The 9,660-nt window shown below is 44.2% G+C and overlaps 1 protein-coding gene across 3 annotated transcripts in view; it reads left to right on the top strand.

Moving 5' to 3' along the window:
• The first annotated feature begins 1,920 nt into the window (after nt 1-1,920).
• The window catches only part of SNCAIP (synuclein alpha interacting protein), an 89,032-nt gene continuing 81,292 nt past the window's right edge, over nt 1,921-9,660 (top strand). For 2 of the 3 annotated variants that reach the window (XM_084505336.1, XM_084505339.1), the window contains exons 1-2: nt 1,921-1,981; nt 2,372-2,456. The gene's annotated coding sequence lies outside the window, so the exon portion shown is untranslated. The remainder of the gene's footprint in view (nt 1,982-2,371; nt 2,457-9,660) is intronic. The other variant, XM_084505340.1, reaches the window with a different exon arrangement.

Raw genomic sequence — 9,660 nt, 5'->3', positions numbered from 1 at the left:
TGAACAAACACAGAGAGCTGGTCCTGCACAGGGCAACAAAAGCTTGTGCAGGACAAGTCTCTATGGGCTTCACGCCTTAACTGGAACACAGCCACATCTTTGTGAGCAGTCTTATCAAACAGCACGCTTCTAAACCTGGCTGGAGGTCACCTCTCATAGAAGTGTCAAAACTGATGGAGAGTTTTTCTCATATCATCACAGAAACATAGAGCCACAGAACGGCGTGGGCTGAGTTGGCCTGCAGGCCCCTTTAGACACTGGCAGGCTGCTATGAGGTCTCTGTGGAGCCTTCTCTTCTCCAGGCTGAACAACCCCAACTCCCTAAGCCTGTCTTCATAGGAGAGGTGCTCCAGCCCTCTGGTCATCTTCGTGGCCCTCCTCTGGACCCACTCCAACACGTCTATGTCCTTCTGGTACTGGGGGCCCCAGAGCTGAACGCAGGGCTCTAGCTGGGGCCTCACGAGAGCAGTCACCGACATCACTGGATGTGACCAGCAATGGATGCTGTCATCGTCACAGACTTCCACAGACCGGTGATAACGGGCACAGGCTTCAGCTTTTCAAAATGCTGCTGTCCCACGCAGATCCAGCCTCTCCTGCATGCACCCAGCCGATGCTGCACAGCTCTTACCCAAGCACCAGCCTCCGCCTCACCGCGCAGCGAACCGTGAAACGATCCTGCAGAAACATGCTAGAAAAAACAACATGCAACACATTTCCAGTCCATCTTACTCCTTTGGGAACAGAGTGACCAGTAAGGAGAAGTTTCTTTTTTTTTTTCCGCAGGCCTTGTGTCTGCAGGCATTGAATGAGCAGCCCTGAGCATGCCCTTATGCCAAAACCAGTGATTTAAGGCCTTTTTTTCCTGACTTTTCACCCTTCCTGGACAGTTTTGGGGTGTTTTAGGGCTGATCTGCACTGTGCTGGTGGGATGTGGCCCCCCCAGGGTGGCGGTGGAGGTGGTACCAGTGGGGGGGCTCAGAGGAGACTGAAAAAGAAAAAATAAAAAAAAAAAAAGGAAAAAGGTGGTGGGTGGAGGGAGGGGGATGAATTATCAAAAAAAAAAAAAAAAGTTAAAGGAAAAAAAAAGTGAAAAGAAAAAAGGATAAAAAGAAAAAAGATAAAAAGAAAAAAAGATTTAAAAAGATAAAAAGAAAAAAAAAAGATGAAAAGGAAAAAGCTAAAAAGAAAAAAATCTAAAAGGCTAAAAGGAAAAAGCTAAAAAAAATGAAAAAAGCTACAAAAAAGGTAAAAGCTAAAAACGAAGCTAAAAAGCTGAAATGAAAGAAGCTAAAAAAGGTAAAGAAGCTGAAAATGTAAAAACCTAATAAAAAAGGTAAAAGAAGCAAAAGAAAACCTAAAGAAGCTAAAAATGCTACAAGAAGATTAAAAAAAAAAAGCTAAAAGAAACTTTTTTAAAAAATAAGAAAAAGCTAAGAGAAGTTTACAAGGCTAAAAGAAATAACCTAAAAAAAGAAAAAAAAATAAATAAAAACCTTACAAAACGTAAAGACACCTAAAAATGTGTTAGAAAAGGCCAATAATAATAATAATTAAAAAAAAAAAGCACAGAACAATTAAAAACGACTAATACATAAATAAAGCTAAGCCCCCCCAGTGCCCCCAGCCCCAGCCCCCCCCCCCCCCCCCCATTCCCGCAGCGCCCCCTCCTCTACGCCCCCCCCCTCCCCTCCCGCTCCCGCCGCCGGTCACGTGGCACCATCCCCGCGCCCCCTCCCCTCCCCTCCCGCTCCCGCTCCCGCTCCCGCATTGTGACGCAGCGGCCGCCGCCCCGGGAGCCGCGGGGAGGGGCGTGGCCACGGGCGAGGAGGCGGCCGGGGGGGCGTGGCCAGCCCCGGGAGGGGGGCGTGGCCGGGTCCCCCCGCGCGCCGTGCCGCGGAGGCGTCACCTGGGCCCGGCGCCGTCCCCATCACCCGGCGGCGGCCGTTGCGCGGCCGTTTAACGGCGCGGCGGGGGTGAGGTGAGGCGAGGCGGGGCCGGGGCCGGGGCCGGGGCCGGGGCCGAGGCCGCCCTGTGCGGGCAGCGGGGAGGGGACGGCGCTGGCCGGGGGGCTCGGATCGGCACCGGCACCGGGAGCGGCACCGGGAGCTGAAGCTGAAGCTGAAGGAGGCGGCGGCCCCGCGTGGTTGTGGCGGGCGCTGCTGAGGGAGCTCCTCCCGCCGGGAGCCCTCAGCCGGGCACCGGGTCCGCAGGGACCCCGCGGTGGGTAGCGGGGGAAGGAGCGGGGCGGCTGATCCCGAGCAGCTGGGGTTTGACCCGCCCGCCTGTCAGCAAGAAACTTGGTCTCTCGCCGCTTGGTTCCACAACCAAATCGCGATTTTTTTTTTTTTTTTTTTTTTTGCCTTTACAGATTCCTCCCCCCCCCCCCCCGGTAACGCGCAGCATCCGTGCTTGGTGCGACAAGGAATGACTTTCAGCGCTCCTCGCAAGGCGTGGTATGTTTCTCCGTCTGCACATTCCCCGGTGTCAAAAAACTGGCTTACAGGCTGCTGCGTTTCACCCGGTCGCTGGTGATACCGTCAGCCCGCAGATCCGTGAGGGTGTTCGGGTCTTTGTGATTTCTGGTCTATGCCATTGGCTCAATGTGCAGCAAAAGGGGATGTGGCTTGCATCTGGCTGAGAGGGTGGGTGAAACAGGCATGTTTCAGGGGGCCAGTGAAGAGTTATCTCCCAATCTGGGAAGCCTCCAAGGGACTGGCCTGTCAGACAGCAGCTGGTTTCAGTGGGTAGCCCGGTGTGGGCTACTCAAAATATTGTAACTGGTATTTTGGCGTAAGGAGAAAGGTGGTCTTTCAGGTAAGGAGGTCATGTAGAAAGTGATAAACTAGGTAGGAATGGCTCCTGTCCTTAGCAGTGTTTTTTCTCTGAGGACACACAATGATGTGGTAAGTATGACTTGATTTCTCTGGGACACAATTCTGAGCCTACGAGCCACATGTGAAAGGTAGACCAGTTGGACGAGGTGATGAATGGTATCTTTGGAGATGCAGAACCTCCCCTGGGTACTGTGAAGAAGTGACGAGTAACTTCTCGTTTATTTTTTTTCATGATTGGGGAACAAGGATCTCAAATATCTACATTCTTTGTAATCATATTTGGCAAGGCATCAGCAGAACTTCAAGGAGGTGTGAAGTCTCTCCTACTTCCCCTCTGCTTCCCAGTTGTCCAGCCTTACTGGGAGCTGAAACCTGTCCCCACACAAAACCCCGTAGTACAAGGTGGCCATGGTATTTTGGGATCACTTCTTCTTCCCAAGCAAACCTGATGTGGGATACTGCCCGCGGTGGTACCATTCACCATCTCACACAGGACATCCCTGTTCTGTCTGCGCTCATGGCAGCTTCATCCTGTGTGGACGTTTGCTTGATTAGAAGCAGGAAAGGGAAAGCGTGACAGCCTTGCTGCAGCTGCTTTAGTTTGTGTCCTCTGCAGCAGGGATGTTTGAGCAGCTCTGTCTGATGCTGTGGTGAGATGCCAGCAAGTTGCTGGAGTGCAGAGGCAGAAGCAGCCCTGCGTGGGACACACAACTGTGGTGGAGAACAGCACAGAAGATGTGTTGGGAATAGTGCGGGGGTGCTGGCACTTGTAGCAGTGGCATCATTTGGTGTCGCGTGTACTTGGAGTGGTGACACCAGTGTGGGCGTACTGCACTTCTCAGTGCACAAGCATAAAGACCAGTAGTTCCAGCAGTCCTTGGGGAATGCAGCGCGTTATCTCCCCTCACTCTGTTTTTGGGTGTTTCAGCTGACCAGAAGGAATGTGCAGCAGAGCTCTGTTCCCATGGTTGGCTGTCTCTGATTACCTGCCTGAAGCTCCAGAAGCCATCTGTGAATCACTAGCACGGTTACAGGAAGGAGGAGGGAAAGAGAGAGGAAAACCTACCATTTTGATTTCAGTTTTATTTACGGCTTGGTTTTTAAATCCAATTTAAATAAATAATTTTTGATTTATTTACCGAGAGAAAGTCTGTATCTTTTCTGGGTTACAGTTGAAACTGGCAGAACGGGAATCTTCTTCTCTTCCCTTATAAAGCCGTGTTAATTGCTGTTAAGTAAAAGAATACTTCTCTTTTTTTTTGGGGGGGGGGGGAGGTTAGAGTTTTTTGTAAGAAGCCAGTTTGCCAATGTTTCACTGTGTTTTACCTAGAAAATAGAGGTTTTATACAGTTGGTGTATATTTTCACTGTCAAGATGAAAAATATGGTAAGAAAGCATTGGGAATTAATAGATTTTGGAAGGGTGTGTAGCCATTCTTTTCACTCATCAGAATAGGCTCATAGCTAAACCAAGGGAAATAATCCTGAGATAACTGGCAAGAGGACTTGTAAGAAGGTTGTGTCCAGGCTTGCTCTTTTTCTGGCAGATATATCTGCTTCTCAAAGGAGGCAGAGAAGATAGGCTTACATGGAGCAGGTGCATAGTAACACAAGGGAATATCTCTTTCAATGCAAATGTAGCTGTGCAATAGGTTTGTGTGCACAATGGAATGAACTGGGGAAGGATTTATCCATGAGGATAAACACATACATCACATACCTTGTTGATTTAAGGTCCCAGGAGAGTTTTTAACCAATGGGGGAAAAATAATTAATTAATTAATTATTCCAGTAGAAATATCACCTGCTGCTTACCTGTCTGAGGCAGAACTGTAAGCTCATCTTCCAAAGTTATAAGTGATTCTGAGGTATGGAAATCTGTCAGTTATTAAAGAGAAGAAAAGTACAAATTAGGTGTCCTAGCTTGGCAGCTGTGACAGTCATTCATTAGGTATATTTTCTTGTATATTAAGGAGCATTTATGAAAGCTTATTTTGAATATGAACTTGGCCTATTTGCACTTCATATAGAATTATTGAGTAACGCTTGAAAATGTATTTTTCTGGTTAAAATGCTGCCTTAGCTGTGTAAGGTTTGCCCCAAGCATTTCCTTTCCAGTTCCGTTTCCTCCCCAGCTCTTGATTGCAGTTGAAATGCTGGCATTATTTTTCTTTGTTTATACCGCAGAAAAAGGCATTGTCTCACTTATCTTTTAAACTCAATACAATGTATTGCATGACCTCTCCTTGTGTATAAATCCCTCCCTCCCCATCTGTTCTATTGTTACTCTATCAGTTTGGAACTTGTCCTTTAAAATGAAATTATAGTCAGGAACTTAACACTTCCCTTCAACTCTACCATTTTAGCAATCTGTGTTTACATCTGTGCTGCATAGCTTTCTCGCATGTGCATGACAACACTATGCACATGATTATAATTTGGAGTTATACTGCCCTGCTGGTTATTCATCCATAAGGTCTTTTGTGGGATCTGGCTGTAATGGTGGGCATTTTTCTTAAAAATGGGAAAAACCTTTAACTATCCAGACTAACAACATAAAACTGCTGGCATGTTTCAACATGCATGTACATATCTCATGTTCTCTTTCGTAAAATACAAACGTAAATATTCTGCCTTTTGTATGCTACACTGTCAGTTCCAGTTGTAGTCACAGTAGTAAATTTATAAAAAGCCTAAGAATTACTTTTGATTTGGCCCAAGATTTTGAATATTAAAGCTGTCACCATGATGAGAGATTTATGTGAATGTTTGTAAGTACTGTGTCCAAGATTTAATTAAAAAAAAAAAAAAAAAAAGAGAGAGAGGGAGAACAAAGCACAACTGGGAAATACAGTGCACTCAGAAGCAGAAGAGTACTACCAAGGTAAATAGGCTGCATGTCATACTCTTTGACCCGCAATTCTGTTGTGCTTAGGCTAGACATTTAATTATTTTTTTCCCCCATTTGTGCATTCAGGTAGTCCTAAGATGTATGTACTAATTGCATTGAATATTAGGAGATTGTCATTCTAGTAACTCACATGTTGAGCGCTGGATAGAGCACAATATTTGCGCTTGTTGCTAGGACATGGGCATAAATTTACCTTTAATTACAGAATGGAATCACTACGAAATGGAGTTATACTTAAAAAAAATAATTATTTGCTTTTGATTAACCTAAACCAGACTTTAAATTAGGGGTGAAGGATTTTTATGATGGATAAATACAAGCAAATGTGAATACATTCTGCAATCTTGAGCTCTGTCAATGTTTTTTAGCTCTATATCTGTAGAACCCTGGACCCTCTGGCTACCATCACTGATGTCTAAATTAACGGGCAGTCTTCTGGCAGATGTGAACAAAGAGGAGCAATGTACCTAAGAAACAAGCAACAGGTTAGACAAAGGAGGATTCAGCTGTTCACTGCCCATTTGAATATGATACACTCTATAACATCTTGATGCAGTACTTCCTTACAGCAATTTGATAGCACAATTCTCAGAAGGCTGAGTTTGTTTTTATCACTCTGTATACATGCTTCTATTAATTATTCGTGTATGGCATCTTAGGGCACCCTTAGGAAAGGGAGAACCACCTCTTAAAGTCTAATTATGATAACAGGAGTTTCTGTTTTGATTGAACAGGACAGATCTTGGAGAAAAAAAATGCTGGTACAGCAATTAGTCACAAGGTAAAATAGAACCAAATTTGTGATGCTCTGTTAGCGAGCATGTGGTGCTGTTCCAAAAATTAAATGTTGAAATCTGTGCATGTAGTTCAATATGTTCCTGTTAATGTTCATTTGTGTTAGTGTATCACGTTGTATCTTTGGTGAACGGTAATGATGCTGCTTTTGGCATTAAATTCACTCTTTAGTTCTAGGTGCAGGAAGGCCTTGTTTACAAACAGCTCAATACAGCAGTTCTTCAGAAGAGTTTTGGGAGCACCATTATCTCAGAAATTAATATGAAATCATTACTTATTGTTCAGCATTATGAATGTGCTGCAGGCATATGTGACACAAATTTAGCAGTTTGAAAAGCTTTAATAATGTGTTTCTGTTCATACCGCATGTGCCAACTTAAGGTGTCATCTCCAAGACTGAGGAGAGATAGGAATTAAACCCTCATCCACTTCCTCACAGTTGTTCTTGAAGGTCACAGATGAAGCACATGAGCAAATAACGCAGTGGGACTGTATTCCTGCTCTTTACTGTGGTGTTCCTATTGCAGAGGAGTTAACTCACTGCCTCTCTGCACTTCTTATTAAAGTTACCTCACAGAACAATCCTTAGATGCAATGGCTTGAGCAGTGCTGCCCAAGCGTCTGGAGTTTTAGTTGTGACCGTATGCTGTGGGGCCTGGGTCTGAACAGCGAAGTGGAGCGTGGCCATGCGTGTGCTCAGGGCTTCTGCAGACAGACAGCAGCACTGGATTCTTATTCGTGTGCCCAAAACTTTCTGCTTTTCACTACCTCACTTCTTCCTGTGGTAAATTAGCCCTGATGTAATCCCTGCTGCTGTGAGTTGATTCCAACCAGAAGTGCTATTATCTGAGGCAACACTAGCTTGTTTGTCTTTGCGCTCCCCTCTTAAGGCAGCTAAGCATGCCTTAAGACTTAACACTTAAAAGTGTTCCTTCTTAACTCGTGTTCTGGCTGTGATTTAGCAAAATGGGCACAAAATCTCCCTGGAGTGTATCACTCAGTATACAGGTTATGAATGTGCATAAATCCTTCTGGTCACTTCTGGACAAACTGTCATGAGCAGTCCTTGAGTGGCCTCTGTCTCCTTAGTGTTTGCGGCTCCCCGTATGACAAACCACCATTTGAGGGGATAAGGTCCTGAACTTAAAGGACTTTATCAGCTTCTGGGTTCCTGCATTGCAGTAAGTTCTGCCTCTGTTAACAGCGGTTATGGTTGAAGGCGTTATTGATGTCTTGATATGCTTCTGAAATAACTGGCCTTGAAACAGCAGATAACGAAAGTGCCTCCCTAGATTAGGGTTTAGGCATCTGGCATTAGTCCTTTATGAAGATGAGTGAGTGCGATTTACACGTAATACAGTTGCCTCCAGCTGCCTGGAGAGTATAATAGTATCTCTGCATTACACACTAAAACCGGCTGAGTCACTGTACCTGAACATTTGGATTAATCTGTCCTGACTCTGGCCAAGAAAGGCCAACCAGCAACTTCTCATGTCCTCCAGCAGTTCAAGGAAAGCAAGTCGTGTTAAGAGAGATCATGCCCTGCTGATACAATTTAGTAAAATGGACACTCTCTCAAGCATGTGTTCCTCATCAGGTCCCATATGCTTTACACTGTGTTCCCAGGCTTTTCTTTTTGCAAATGCAGTTTTTAGATGAATGTATCTACAGTAGCACATTTTCTGGATGTGTCTACTCTGCAAGTGAGTAGCGTGACTACAGCTTCATGTGGACAAATCTGTACTACTTAGGAGCAGATGATGACAAAGCTGACAGTGACTACAAGAGTTCTCAGAAAAGGAAAAAAGCAAAACAAGCTGAAAAGGTCCAAGGTCCAAAAAAGGTCCTCCTCCACTGAAGAAGTTTAAATTGGACACTAAGAGGAATTTCTTCAAGAGGAGGGTTGTCAAGCATTGGAAGGTGCTGCCCGAGGGAGTGGTGGTGTCTCCATCCCTGGCAGTATTTGAGAGGCGTGTGGACAAGGCAGTAAGAGACATTGTTTAGTGGTGGGACTTGGTAGGTCATGCTGATGGTTGGACTTGATGATCTTTTCCAAACTAGATGATTTTGTAATTCTACCTTTAATGTATAAATGGTTTGAAGACATGCCAGCCTAGACGTAAGAGCAGGCTGTCCAGCCCTTCCAGACAGATCATTAAGCCATGCTGATGGCCGCTTTCATCTGTCTTCACTGCTATTTTTAACTGTGCTGTCTAGATTAGCACTACCATGGATACTCCTACACATGTTGAAATCAATTCATGACTTCATGCCCACTACTTCTCTGCTATGTTGTCTGTGGATGCTCTGCATCTGCATGTGTGTCCCTTACTCTTTGCACGGATACTGTCTAATTTTCTTTTCCACTGATTTTAGTTGTTTGTTTTGGAATTCCTTTGCAGGGAATTATAGGGAGGGCACCAAAAGATAGGAGAGACTTCTGGCAATGTTCCACTACAAAATTCATGTTATAGTCCATTTTCCAAGTTAGATTATTTAGCTCAGCCTTAACCTCCAGTCCCAGGCCACAGGTTTTTCCAAGAGGTAAAATCAATACAAGAGACCGGATTGACAGAGCAATGTCAGAAAGTTATCATTGTATAATATTCTACATGAAAGCATTGAATTTAGAGCAGAGTTATATGAAAAAAAATAATAATTTTTGTGAAAAATTTCAGTTACTACAGTAACGTGGCTACTTGTGAATCTACATAACACACATTTGTTACCATATATAAAACACTGTATGTCTTTTTTGAAAGGACTTGCATATTCAACAGAAGGTGTTGTTGTGTAAGTATTTTTTTTTATTTTTAATATATATTTCAAGGAAGAGCCCTGCCCTGCTGAGCTTTCCTTGGAAATTTTATTTTATTTTATTATTTCTTTACTTTGTCAGATTAATTATTAAGTTAAGCCACAGCCTTCTCAATGAAATGTGCTTCCACTTAAGGTAGAGAGAGCAAAGCTTGGCAGCAGCAAGTGTACTTCCACATTAAATTCTAGTAATTTTTATTCAGAAATATACTTCCCTTCTGACTTAAAAGCAAACAAACAAACAAAAAGCAACAGAAAACAACAAAAATGATTTGTATCTAGGGATATAGTCTGAAAAGAT

This window comes from Aythya ferina, assembly GCF_964211825.1.
Source record: "Aythya ferina genome assembly, chromosome: Z".
Lineage (NCBI taxonomy): Eukaryota > Metazoa > Chordata > Aves > Anseriformes > Anatidae > Aythya > Aythya ferina.
Note: the sequence above shows the minus strand (reverse complement) of the source record. Positions and strands in the feature narration are given on the sequence as shown.